A 13,873-nucleotide genomic window follows, 5' to 3' on the forward strand; every position below is an offset into this window, starting at 1 on the left:
TACGCCATTGGAATTTGTTTAAAACTGAATCTTACCATTACTGGCTCTACTTGGTTCGTAGTCACAAGCTGCTAGAAGTCAATGTATTTGTCTATGTGGGGTTTTTTGTGTGTGTGCCTATTTGCAACCTTCCAAAACAAAGAGAAACTCAACAATTAATTTTGCTCGGTTTGCTTCTGAGTTAGGAGGTATTAGAAGCAAATATCACCTTGCCAACAAAGGTCTGTATAATTAAAGCCATGGTTTTCCCAGTAGCGATGTATGGAAGTGAGAGCTGGACCATAAAGAAGGCTGGTTGCCGAGGAATGGATGCTTTTGAATTATGGTGCTGGAGGAGACTCTTGAGAGTCCCATGGACTGCAAGAAGATCAAACCGATCCATTCTGAAGGAAATCAGCCCTGAGTGCTCACTGGAAGGACAGGTCCTGAAGCTGAGGCTCCAATACTTTGGCCACCTCATGAGAAGAAAAGACTCCCTGGAAAAGACCCTGATGTTGGGAAAGATGGAGGGCACGAGGGGACGACAGAGAACGAGATGGTTGGACAGTGTTCGCGAAGCTACCAGCATGAGTTTGACCAAACTGTGGGAGGCAGTGGAAGACAGGAGTGCCTGGCGTGCTCTGGTCCATGGGGTCACGAAGAGTCGGACACGACTAAACGACTAAACAACAACAACAGAAGCAAATATACTTGATCTGCATCAGGGGAACCCAGTGGATGATAAAAATTCTCTTCATTAATTCAGCAGGCCTTCATCACTGCTTTGTCTGGGATGTGATGCAAGATGATCTCGGGTTTCAAGAGATGCATCTTGGTTGAAGCCTCTAGAAGCATGGAGATGGTTAGGTTTGGTTCATCCAGCTTTCTGGCATTTGACCAGCGAGTTCACAGCTACCTTTCCCCACAAAAATGGACTCTGAACACAATACCTTGCGTTTTTCTTCTTTAATACTTTATTACATTTTTGAAATGTACAATGAGAAGAATAACAATAATAAACTGAACCTAAACTACATATTCTACAATAAGAAAAAAAAAAACACTGGTGCAAATTATATAGTGAGAATATTTAAATATCTAGAACAAAAAAGAAAATAATAAAAAATAATAAAATTAAAAAGGAGAAAGAAAAAAGGAGAGCAAAACAAAACAAAACAAAGAAAGAAAAATTATTTATCATTTGCAACATTATTTAAGGAGTACAAACCATAACTTGAATATTCTGTACACAAAATCCTATACAGAAGTTACCTTCATTCTGCTGTGAGCCCCTTATGAGTTTGTTGACTTCGCTCTATCTCTTTGCGGTTTCAACTCCACTATTGCATTTAAATAATCTGTATTTAATTGTTTGTCCAAACAATCGGGGGGTGGGGTTCCCTTTCTGCGGAATTAATCTAAACACAACCAAGTGCTGTTATTTGGAGCCATGTTTTTTCAGATAATTTTTAAAGCAATCCCATTCTTTTTTAACCTTATCTTCTGCCTGATTTCTAATTAACTCTGTCATTTTGGGGAGTTCAGGGTACTCGCACAACTCTAACCGCCAGTCGTCTTTTGTTGGTGTTAAATCGTTTTTCCAGTATTTTGCTGTTAAGATTCTTGAGTCATTACATTCATTTGGTTTGGAGTAAATGAAAGGGCAAGTACGGTAAATGAAAGTGATGTGCGTTACAACCAAGGCTCTAGCCCTTTCAATACCACAGCACCCCCTTTTTGGCTCCCCACCCCCCTTTCTCCTGTAATTTACAAACATTTACAAAAAATTATAAATTATAAAAAATATAAATTATAAAAAATATAAATTTACAAAATTTACTTGTGTTTACCAACCTACAACCCCCCCTGACTAAGCATACAGAAACCAGCCATGACCTTATTATTTGGGAAGTCTCTTTTTATTTTCAACTGAGGTCACAACTAGAGAAAGCAGGTTGGATCTACAACAAAATGTTGCAGCGCAGCCTCCTCACTTCCAAGCAGGAATGGGCCTGTTCACAGTTCCATCCATGCTGTTGTCCTCCAGTAGAATGCTGCTCCAGGCTCTAAGGAACAGGGAAGAACAGGTATGTTAATTTCTATCAGTTTCTCGTTTTTCCAATCTTAAATTCAGTTCCCCACTCTTCCACATCACAATAAAACTCCTCGTGATAATCTCCGATTGGAGAGTCTGTTCAGGCCTGTGCTTTGAATACAAGCGGGAAGCTGTATTCCTTTGTTTCTTCACCTACACACATAGGGATCTGTTGTTGTTGTTGTTTAGTCGTTTAGTTGTATTCGACTCTTTGTGACCCCATGGACCAGAGCACACCAGGCACTCCTGTCTTCCACTGCCTCCCGCAGTTTGGTCAAACTCATGCTGGTAGCTTCCAGAACACTATCCAACCATCTCGTCCTCTGTCGTCCCCTTCTCCTTGTGCCCTCCATCTTTCCCAACATCAGGGTCTTTTCCAGGGAGTCTTCTCTTCTCATGAGGTGGCCAAAGTATTGGAGCCTCAGCTTCAGGATCTGTCCTTCCAGTGAGCACTCAGGGCTGATTTCCTTCAGAATGGAGAGGTTTGATCTTCTTGCAGTCCATGGGACTCTCAAGAGTCTCCTCCAGCACCACAATTCAAAAGCATCAATTCTTCTGCGATCAGCCTTGTTTATGGTCCAGCTCTCACTTCCATACATCACATAGGGATCTAGGATTAAATATTATCTACCAATTTATTCCCCATCATTTTAAAATTACAGACACACACACACACACACACACACACACACACACAAACACACAATAGATAGATGATAGAGATAGATAGATAGATAAAGTAATTTGTTTTTAATGTTTTTGTTGGTGTTTCTAATGAGTAATTTAGGCTGCCTGCTGTAAACCCCTTAGAAGTCTTTTGTTCTAGTAAGTAAGAAGCATTTTGCTAAATAATGAAACAGCAACAAATTCCTTGGAAGCTGCAGTTGTAACACATTAATTGACTTTTCAGTTCAGTAGCCTAAATGATATCTTGGGGGTTGAATCTCTGGGACACAACTGGGACACCCTTAATGGCTGCTAGAAGATTATAAAAAAAGAACCCGATCACAATCTTTTCTAAGTCCTTGATAACCAAGGAGGTAATAGCTACAAATTTACCCTAAGAATGGAGTTTTGCTTCTGCTAACTCTATAAATCCGCTTGAAGCTGCAGTGGTTAACATATTAACTGATGTTTCAGTTCAGTTGCTTCAACAAATTCGTGATTAATGCTTAGAAGAATTCCTCAAATACGTATGCTTCTCACACAGTCATAAACTTCCTAAACAGATTTCTAGTTCTCCAGAAGCGTTTGGGTAATTTCCCCACAAAATTCCCAAAGTGGTTTTTTTGTGTGTGTTTTTTGCGGGGCTAGGGAACTTGCATTTGTCTAAAGCTAGAGAGCAAGATTGTTAGTATCTCAGTTTCACATTCCTTGGCCAACTCTTGAGAAAACGAGTTTTGTCAGCCACATTAAATCATACAAAGAACACAAGGAAACCCCACAGCACAATCCACTTAAACTTCCTTCTACACAAGCTCTGTTGAAACGACTGGCGGCTGAGTCTGAAGAGCACCAAAGGGCTCTTAACCAATCCAATTTGATGCAACTTCCGTAGGCGAACACCTTTGTAGTCTGTGCGTCCTTTTAAAAATTGGAATCGTTTCATTAGCTACGCAGCAAAGGCGGGCATCCACTGGGTGGATGACACATGTTGTTTCAGGGTAGAGAGTGATTTCTTTTGAAAAGGAGGGGACATTTTATCATATGTGGTGGGATTGTAAGGTAATTAAAAAAATTTGGGAAATGATATACAACGAATTGAAAAAAATGTTCCATTTAACATTTGTTAAAAAACCCGAGGCATTTTTGTTAGGGATTGTAGGGAAAGACCTGCCAAAAAAGTTGAAAAACATCTTCATGTATGCGACAACGGCCGCGAGAGTTCTGGTAGCACAAGGATGGAAGACTGAAGAAACCCCAACTAAAGAATCATGGCAAGAAAAATTGATGGACTATGCAGAGCTGGCAAAATTGACATACAAGCTACGGGACCAGGATAACTGTGACTTTAAAGATGAATGGGAACCCTTTACAAAGTATTTGAAGACGCAACAAAGTGAACTGGACTCCTTAGCTGGTTTTGAATAAACATTCACAAACTTTTTATTGATAATAATCAGCTAAATAGTTTGAGGATCTATACAACTGTGTTACATGCAGAAAACAGCATTTTTAGAGAAATCAAAGACTGGAACTGAGGGAAGTTGGGGGGTGGGGGGAGTCTGTGGGGGGAGGGAGGAAAAATGGAGGGGGAATAAGGATGATATTTTTCTGGATAATATGTTTTGTCTTAATTTTGAATAAAAAGTTATTTAAAAAAAAAGAGAGATAGTGATTTATTTTGTGAGGCCAATGAAACATGCGCCTAATCAGATTTTTCTAAGAATTCCAGAGAATGGGCTCAACCACACTTCTGTTTATTCTGTTATTTCTAGGCACATGTCTGAGAGGTTTTTATTGTGTCCCACCACTTGGGAAAACCCGCAGTTTACTGCTGAATCAGAAGAACAAATATCAATTCACAACACTCCCCAAAACTCTACTCCTGAAGGAGCATCTCCACCCCCATCGTTCTGCCTGGACACTGAGGTCCAGCTCCGAGGGCCTTCTGGTGGTTCCCTCATTGTAAGAAGTGAGGTTATAGGGAACCAAGCAGAGGGCCTTCTCGGTAGTCGCGCCTGTACTGTGGAACGCCCTCCCATCAGATGTCAAAAAGGAAATAAACAACTACAGTGGTACCTCAGGTTACAGGCACTTCAGGTTACAGATGCTTCAGGTGACAGACTCCGCTAACCCAGAAATAGTACCTCAGGTTAAGAACTTTGCTTCAGGATGAGAACAGAAATCGTGCTCTGGTGGCGCGGCGGCAGCAGGAGGCCCCATTAGCTAAAGTGGTACCTCAGCTTAAGAACAGTTTCAGGTTAAGAACGGACCTCCGGAACGAATTAAGTTCTTAACCCAAGGTACCACTGTATCTGACTTTTAGAAAACATCTAAAGGCAGCCCTGTTTAGGGAAGCTTTTAATGTTTGATGTTTTATTGTGTTTTTAATATTCTTTTGGAAGCCGCCCAGAGTGGCTGGGGAAACCCAGCCGGATGGGCAGGGTATAAATAAATTATTATTATTATTACTCCAAACTCTGGCTTTGTCTGTGGAGGGAGGGCCCCCCACCCATTTGCCGTCTTGCACCAAGTCCCTTAATCTCCTTTAATGGCTCAACATTCATATTGTGGTCACTAAGTCTGGGGTGGTGCTGAACTTTATCACTGCTGTGACAACCATGGGGCTCTCCCAACATGTCATCTGCCCAATGCATGTGACAGGTCACACTCTGATCTGGTCTTCTCAACAGGGCAGAAAGAGGGGAATTCTCAGAGTGGGGAATTTGTAACATCAATGTCTTGTCTTGGTTGAATCCTTCTCTTTTTTGATAGATGAGAGAGAGGGAGAGAGAGAGGGAGAGAGAGAGAGAGAGAGAGAGAGATGATAGATAGATGATAGAGATTAGATGCTGATGATAGATAGATAGATAGATGATAGATAGATGATAGATAGATATAGATATGGATAGACTTATTAAAAAATATAGAAAGGTTCATACCCATGGCAAGGTATCTTTACATAATACACTGAAACAAAACAGCTTCTTAATCTAAAAAAGAATAAAGGCAGAAAGAATGAAAATAAAAGCGAGAGAGAAAGCAAAAGAAGAGGAGAGAGAGATTAAAGAAAGATAAAATGACTTCCGGTTCTCTGTCCTGCAGCTAAATATAGTATTCACTCATAAAATCCAACCATCTTCTGTAAACCAGTATTCTTTTCAATCTCCATGTCCCAACATTACAAGTTTGTTTTCTCTTTCATGCAAGAAGTCTGTAAGAAGTTTCCAGTTCTGAATAAATGTTGACAATTTTGATTTTTCTCTAATTAAGCACATTAACTTTGCCATCTTAGGGTTTTCCCCCCCAGCCCTTCCTCTGTAAATGGGTAGGGCTGCATCTTTCATGGTTGGGTCCTCTTCTGATGAGTTTTAGATTTTCAGTGGCTTTTCTGGAGAGGTGGGGGATCTATTAGAATGGTCCACCCTAGGAGGCTGATGGATCCAACTGGTTTTCAGATGGCGCTTGGGAAGTCCCCATCTGACATGGCAGGAACCAATGTCAAAGCCAATCTGGCATCCAGAGATCTCCACAATTGAACCCATGTTAGTAGCAAAATGCTCCTGGCTCCTGAATAATTTCTAACACTGTCTGGAAGGGACCTTGAGAGTCACCTAGTCCAACCTCCTGCAATGCAGGAATCTCAGCTAAAGCATCCATGACAGATTACCATCCAGACTCTACTTAGAAGCCTCCGGTGAAGGTCCACAACCTCCCATTCCACTGTCAAGAAAGTTCTTCCTGATATTTAGCCAGAATCCCCTTTCTTGTAACTTGAATCCCTCTACAGTTGGTGCAGAACTCAGTGGGCAGATTATTGACTGGGACCAGAAGGTCTGAACATATTAGGCCAATTCTGGCACAACTGCGCTGGCTACCAGTTAGTTTCTGGACTCAGTTCAGAGTCCTGGCTTTGACCTTTGAAGCAGGAATTTCCCCCACTCCACACCTATCCTAGAAACGAGAGTTCCGCAAAAGTCAATTCAGATCTTACAAATAGGCAGGTAATAAATATTTGCAAGTGACTCATGATTCTGATTTCCTGTTATACGCAGCTTCCCCTCCCCCTGTCAAAACGTTCACAATTCATCAGAAAACCATGACAGGTCCTTAAAAGAAAATTGTTATTTCAAAAAGCAGCTCAGGTTTCTTCTTCTCTTTGAGATGGAGGCGGATAGAGTTCATGAAAGCCTGCAATTTATTCCATAGGAAACAGGTAAACATGCCGTTCCTGAAGATGGAGTAAAAGCTTATAAATTATCTGTTCATGTGAAAGGTGGTCTCCTCGCCATTCCTAAGGTCAAAGCTGACTCTTTTTGTAAAGATTTTAAAGAGGACAATTATAGCAACAGGAGAAAATTGGAAGATGAGAAACAAAACTACAAAAGAGGCACATAGAATGAGTAGCTGCACATAAGTTAAAATAAAGTCCAAGTAAAGTTAATCATCTTAAAAAGCAGAGACATCACCTTGCCAACAAAGGCCCATATAGTTAAAGCTATGGTTTTCCCAGTAGTGATGTATGGATGTGAGAGCTGGACCATCAAGAAGGCTGATCGCCGAAGAATTGATGCTTTTGAATTATGGTGCTGGAGGAGACTCTTGAGAGTCCCATGGAGTGCAAGAAGATCAAACCTCTCCATTCTGAAGGAAATCAGCCCTGAGTGCTCACTGGAAGGACAGATCCTGAAGCTGAGGCTCCAATACTCTGGCCACCTCATGAGAAGAGAAGACTCCCTGGAAAAGACCCTGATGTTGGGAAAGATGGAGGGCACAAGGAGAAGGGGACGACAGAGGACGAGATGGTTGGACAGTGTTCTCGAAGCTACAAAAATGAATCTGACCAAACTGCGGGAGGCAGTGGAAGACAGGAGTGCCTGGCGTGCTCTGGTCCATGGGGTCACGAAGAGTCGGACACGACTAAACAACAACAAAGTTAATCAGCTTTATCAGATCTTCAAGTACAGTTCCAGATTTTCTAGGCTTGTAATGGGGGTTGTCTTGAAAATGATGGCTCCGCTGTATATGTCATAAAATAATTCCAAATCCTATAAAGTATCTGAAGGTTCCAGTCCTTGTTGAAATCTCAAATTATGTGTAATTTTCTCCATTGCAGTTATATTCCAGAGTGAGGGGTACCAAGTTACGATTATAATTCTTGCTGTTAAAATAATATACAACAGGGTGGTCCAACGCACAGCCCAAGGCCTTTTTTGGCGGCCCTCAGGAACATTTGATGGCCTGCCCCCGGCCCTCACACCTTCCCAAAGCCTAGTTAGGGCATTCCCAGCTTTGGGAAGGTAGCAGGAGGGCAGGGGTGTGTGTCAAATTTTGGCCTCGCTCCCTCCCAGCATGCGACAAGGCAATGTGCAGATTCCATGTCAAAGTACTCTTGCAACCCACTTGGTACGAAAAGTTGGGCTGCCCTGATATATAGGACCAATTCTTTTGGCAATACACCTGCACTGGCACCATCGACATATTCAGTAATATTAATTTTGGACCACAAACAATAGTTCCTTTAGTAATAAAGGGCAAAGCTTCTTAACAGGCTCAGAGAGCTATTTTGTCAATAGCCAGACCAGGAAGTGCCCCCGACAAACATGTTTGAACATGATAGAATGTTAGAACAATACTTGCTGCTGCTTCTATGGAAGTGGAGCTTTTTGTAGGTAAGTAAGTAAGTAAATATATTTTTATTTATACCCCGCCCTCCCCGGCCAAGACCGGGCTCAGGGCAGCTAACATCAAATACATTAAAACACAATCAAACAATTGATTAAAAATTAGAATCAGCATAAAATTAAATGACTGCCTACGAATTACAACCATAGGGGGTTGGGAACCTCAAGTATTCCTCAGGGCCAGCTATCCATGTTGGTCCTGTTGTAAACAAAAATTGCCCTTTTCCCTTATGGGGTATCCAAGAGCCCATATAGAGTCCTTACATAGGTTCCCTATTGGTAGGAGAAAATAACAGAGGCCAACCAGAGAATATTGAGAAGCAAAGCAGCTAGTAAGCTTGATCTTTTATTGATCTGTTGCAACAGGGTGCTCCCCTCACACGCAGGAAAGGAGGAGGACCCAGAAAAATGGCGTGCAAGGCCTTATAAAGACTTTTGAAATTGCAGCCCTGTAGATCAAGACCACCCCCAGAAACATCATACATACATCACAGAAGGGGTGTAACCTAAGACCACCCCTCAGATACATCACACCTACATCACAGAAATTTTAATATTGTTTTTCTCCTGTTGTTGTTTATCTCCTGTCTGGCAGGTTACTTGATTGGATTTCCTGGGTAGCCTGGCTAGCCTTTTGTAATGATAAATACTTAGTTCCTGGGCCAGGTCACAGGCTCACACCCTATTCAAACACAGACATATCCCTAAGACAGGATTTGTGAAGGAAAAGACAATGGGGAGGCTTTTCCATTTTGACCTTGCAGAGAAAAGATTTGGTCAGTTTAGGAATCAAAATGGTTCCAGGTTGGACTTCCTGTGCTGATCTATGTACGTGCTTGGTTGATACACTTATGAACATTACCATATATCTAAGAGCATAAAATTCCTATCACAGTCCCACATGATAAAAGATAAAAGAGCCAAAGAGGTAACTTACAGGGTCCCATAGAGTGGGGTCAAACTGGGCCTGGACCAAAGGCCAGGCAGAACAGCTCTGTCTTGCAAGCCCTGCAGAAGGATGTCAAGTCCTGCAGGGACCTGGTCTTCTGCGATAGATTGTTTCCCCAAGTTGGACACCCATGCTGTAGAGTTTATGCCTCAATCTTTTATTATTATTATTATTTTCTGAAAAGACTAGCCTAAAGGCCAATATATATGTCACCACTAAAAATACAGAAGTCAGGCGAGGCATTACATTCATGTATCCACGGCATGTTGATCTGTTCCGTATCAAACAGGTCAAGCCCGTTCGCATATGCAAATCCGCAGTATCATGTTTTGCTGTTCCAGCCTATTGTTTGTACCGAAACTATTGTGTGGATTCCCCTCTCAGGGGGAAACGCATTCCTAGCAGGGAGTATAATTAATATGGCAAAAGCACACTTAGACATTTATTTTGATGTACTTCCTTGCTGGTACGTGTATATCTTCTAAAATGTACCGTCGGAGCCAATTATTTTTAGAAGCCAAGCGACTGCATTTTGCCTGTAACTCATTTTGACCTTCAATCATACAATGGCTACATTAAATGTTTTCTTGCAACTGAGAAGACTGGTTGGCAGTAGATTGTGCTTGCTTCGAATTCCTCTTGAAACCACATAGAATCATAGAGTTGGAAGAGACCACAAGGGCCATCGAGTCCAACCCCCTGCCAAGCAGGAAACACCATCAGAGCACTCCTGACATATGGTTGTCAAGCCTCTGCTTAAACAGTTGGTTTTTTTCCAACTGCCTATCCGTCTCCATCGACTTAACTGTGACATTCACGAATGTGGTACTTTCCAGTGCTGCCATGGTGCAAAGATATGGATCCGAGGCATGGATCCTTATGAATCCTCTTTTAAACAATACATAAATAAATATGGGATCTGCCTAAAACCACATCATATCATAAGCAACCTCTGTGTACATAGAAAGGTTCTATGAACTGCTATTGGTTTTCTTGTCTTTATATACAAATGATAGAGCTCCCTGTCAGGATCTGTGTTGTGGATCAATGGGATAGAGTGTGTGTGTGTGTGTGTGTGTGTGTGTGTGGTGCTGGCAAGCATGAGATCTGTTATTTTTACTATGCAGTCTAGCACTGTAAGCTTTAATCTGAAATCATGCGTATTTTATTCTGTTTATTCATTTATTAAATTTGTACGCCACTCTTCCTCAGAAGATCTTGGGGCCATTCACAGCAAAAAAATGCAATGTAAAAACACAAAATGCACAATAAGAACAAGGACAAAACAATCCCCCCCCCTTGCAAACACATTTAAAAGGACATAGAATGTTAACCAGCCCAAGACCGCTCTATAGGACGCACCGGACCATAGGACGCACCGGACCATAGGAGGGGGAGAACAGGGGGGGAAATTTCTCCCCCTCTCTGCTCAGTGCCCCTTCAGCGAAGCGGGAGGAGAAACGGAGCCCCTTCCATTTCTCCTCCCGCTTCGCTGAAGGGGCGCTGCGCAGAGAGGGAAAACTGTGCAGCGCCTCTCCAGCGAAGCAAAGTCTGGAGAGCAAGAGGGATTGGTGTGCACCGACCCCTCTCACTCTCCAGGCTTCAGGCGGCTATCCGCAAGCCTTCGGAGCGCAGCAGTAACTCCTGCTGCACTCCGAAGGCTTGCGGATAGCCGCCTGAAGCCCCCGGAGCGTAGCAGGAGTTCCCTGCGCTCTGGGGGCTTCCGGCAGCTTCAGCGAAAGCAACGTGAAGCCAAGGAGCGCGGGGGGAGCTCTCCCTCTGCACTTCGGAGGTTTCACGTTGCTATCACTGAAGCCAAGGAGCCTGCATTCGCTCCATAGGACGCACACACATTTCCCCTTCATTTTTGGAGGGGGAAAAGTGCATCCTATAGAGCGAAAATACGGTAACTTAACCTTTGCTTTATACTGAGGTGGTCAACCAGTGTTTCATCCACCCCATTCAAGCTACAGGTAGGGTTTCTCATGGTTAAATGTCCCTCCACTCAAAAGCCAAACAAACCCCCAGCACATGTACATATGGCTTACCCTCAAGCATCCTGGGAACTATATTTTAACCCTCGCCAAGCTACTGTTCACAGCACCTTTAAACTACAGTTCCCAAGATTCTTTGAGGGATGCTGTGTGTTTTAAAGGCTGTGTATGTGCAGCCTTAGGGACGCGGGTGGCGCTGTGGTTAAACCACAGAGCCTAGGACTTGCTGATCAGAAGGTCAGCGGTTTGAATCCCCGTGACGGGGTGAGTTCCCGTTGCTCAGTCCCTGCTCCTGCCCACCTAGCAGTTTGAAAGCATGTCAAAGTGCAAGTAGATAAATAGATACCGCTCCGGCAGGAAGGTAAACGGCGTTTCCGTGCGCTGCTCTGGTTCGCCAGAAGTGGCTTAGTCATGCTGGCCACATGACCCGGAAGCTGTACGCCTGCTACCTTGGCCAGTAAAGCGAGATGAGCGCCGCAACCCCAGAGTCAGTCATGACTGGACCAAATGGTCAGGGGTCCCTTTACCTTTACTATGTGCAGCCTTATTTAGCTCAACCTGTGGGAAATAGCATTGTATGGAGCAGCGTTCAGTCATCTGAACTCCAGCCCAAAGTCTGATCTGGTACAGGCCAGATACACATTTAACATCTGAGTGAAAGCTAGGTCTCTGAAGTAAGGTGGGGGAAAATGCCATCTGAGTAAGCATGTTTTATCACACAAGTAAGCTTTTGTTTTGTCACAGTCATTATTAAGACCAAATCTCCTACTTTATGTTGCTTTTGGATCACCCCGATGCGTAAGAACATTTCGGTTTAGCGGCTGGGGCGCTGCTCCTTTCCACTCGGTTGGAAACGCGGCAACAACACAGATGTTATCCTTGGGGAAATTCCAGAAATGTTTTGCGTAAGATGAGGGCACGAAGCCAGCTTTTCAGAAACAGAAGGAATATCAAGCATATGGTCTTGTTCATGCCTCACTCAAGAAGAGAAATTGGTCGGTTGTGTGTGAAGCGATAAATTAGGTCAATGACAGGAGACCCGCTAAAGAATTTCCGCCTAATCCCCAGAGCTGTTAACACACACAAAATTGACATTGCTAATCCAAACTGAGTCTGTGGGGCTGTTTGCACAGGTGAGTAAGGGTTTTGTCGTCAGAATGTGTCAATCTTCAACAACCACCCTGTTTATGACCCTCTAATCTACGCACAGATTAGCTCAATAATATTAGTTCCTGAAAGATGAATGCTTCATGAGCTCTGATAGCTCAGCTCTGTGAACACCATATTATATACGTATTTCTGTTCTGCTATGATCTACAGACTTGACAGGTTTTGTGTTGGGGTTTTTTACAACAAAACAAAAGACACATTATTAAAATCTTATTTAGAAGGTAATGGCTGTATTCCGCATAGGCAAAATGGCTAGTACTGTCAGTGGAAGGATTTATCCTTGCACAATTGAATGTTTTCCCCCTCTCTTCTCTCCATGCCCCCCTAAATCCATCCTAGGGTTTCTCGCAACCCTCAATTTCGAATGACACAGGAAGGATAAGAGGAGTTGGGGGGGGGGAGTCCCATTGCACTACCAATATTACATGTGTGGAACTACTTAGTTGAATATATCCCTAAAAGTCCATCCTGGGCATTAAAGCCAACAAATATAGGAAAAATTACAATATTTCTGTAAGGTGTTTGGTACAAGGAAAGCCACAGCCCCTGTTACACTCTCCTTTTGTGACTATGATGTTGAACCTGAGATCTATGGATGAAGGGAGGTATACAAATTTAATAAGTAATAGTGATTCTGGTCTTGCTTAGCCACTGCTGGTCTACAATTAGCTGAAAGCCAATTAATTTAAAGAAAGGAAAATTACAGCTATGGTTCCTCGTGATAGCCGATACATTGCTATCATTGAAACTGCCCAGCCTCAAACAGAAAGTAGGAGAGTTTCTCCTGAAACCCACCCCAAATCAGCCCCTCACCCCACTTGAGGGGCTCCTAGAATGGTCTCCTAGATCAAGCAAAACTGTCTTTTACGCTGAGGGCTAAAAGAGCCCTAAACAAAACTGACGCTCCGAAGGAGAAGGGACGCCATAAATGCTTCAGATAACAGTTGGCCTGGAATTCATCGACATGAGTCGTAAGAGGCTAATTGGATCTAAAAATGGTGACGGCCAGAGAGGATCATGGGAAGTTCAGAGGCAAGGGGAAGAAGTTGAGGTGAATTAGGGAGCATCAACAGCAAGGAACAGATAGCCCTGAGGCATCAAATGTGAAGAGCCATCTCCTCTCAAAACACCCTGACAGAGGATGTCCAAAACCAAAATTATGTGCCCAGTACCAGAACACATAGTTCAGCCCCAAAGACACAAAGGGATATCAGAAGCCTTCCTTCCGAAACATAAAATCACTTTAGAGTGCTGTAAATAAAACGATTCTAAGAAAAATTATAGCGGATATTCATATGCGGTGCGGTGAAGAGTTTTCTTTTTCCCTGTCTATAGATGT

At 42.9% G+C, this 13,873-nt stretch overlaps 1 long non-coding RNA gene across 1 annotated transcript; it reads right to left on the reverse strand.

The window, feature by feature from the left end:
- Window positions 1-1,988: 1,988 nt before the first annotated feature.
- Window positions 1,989-13,458, reverse strand: LOC308460681. The gene is made up of 3 exons (XR_013978717.1): window positions 13,348-13,458; window positions 12,134-12,242; window positions 1,989-2,045 (listed from the first exon to the last, which is right to left on the reverse strand). It is a non-coding gene; the product is annotated as an uncharacterized lncRNA (long non-coding RNA).
- Between the last annotated feature and the right edge of the window lie 415 nt (window positions 13,459-13,873).

This window comes from Podarcis pityusensis (assembly GCF_964106645.2).
Source record: "Podarcis pityusensis genome assembly, chromosome: 13".
NCBI lineage: Eukaryota > Metazoa > Chordata > Lepidosauria > Squamata > Lacertidae > Podarcis > Podarcis pityusensis.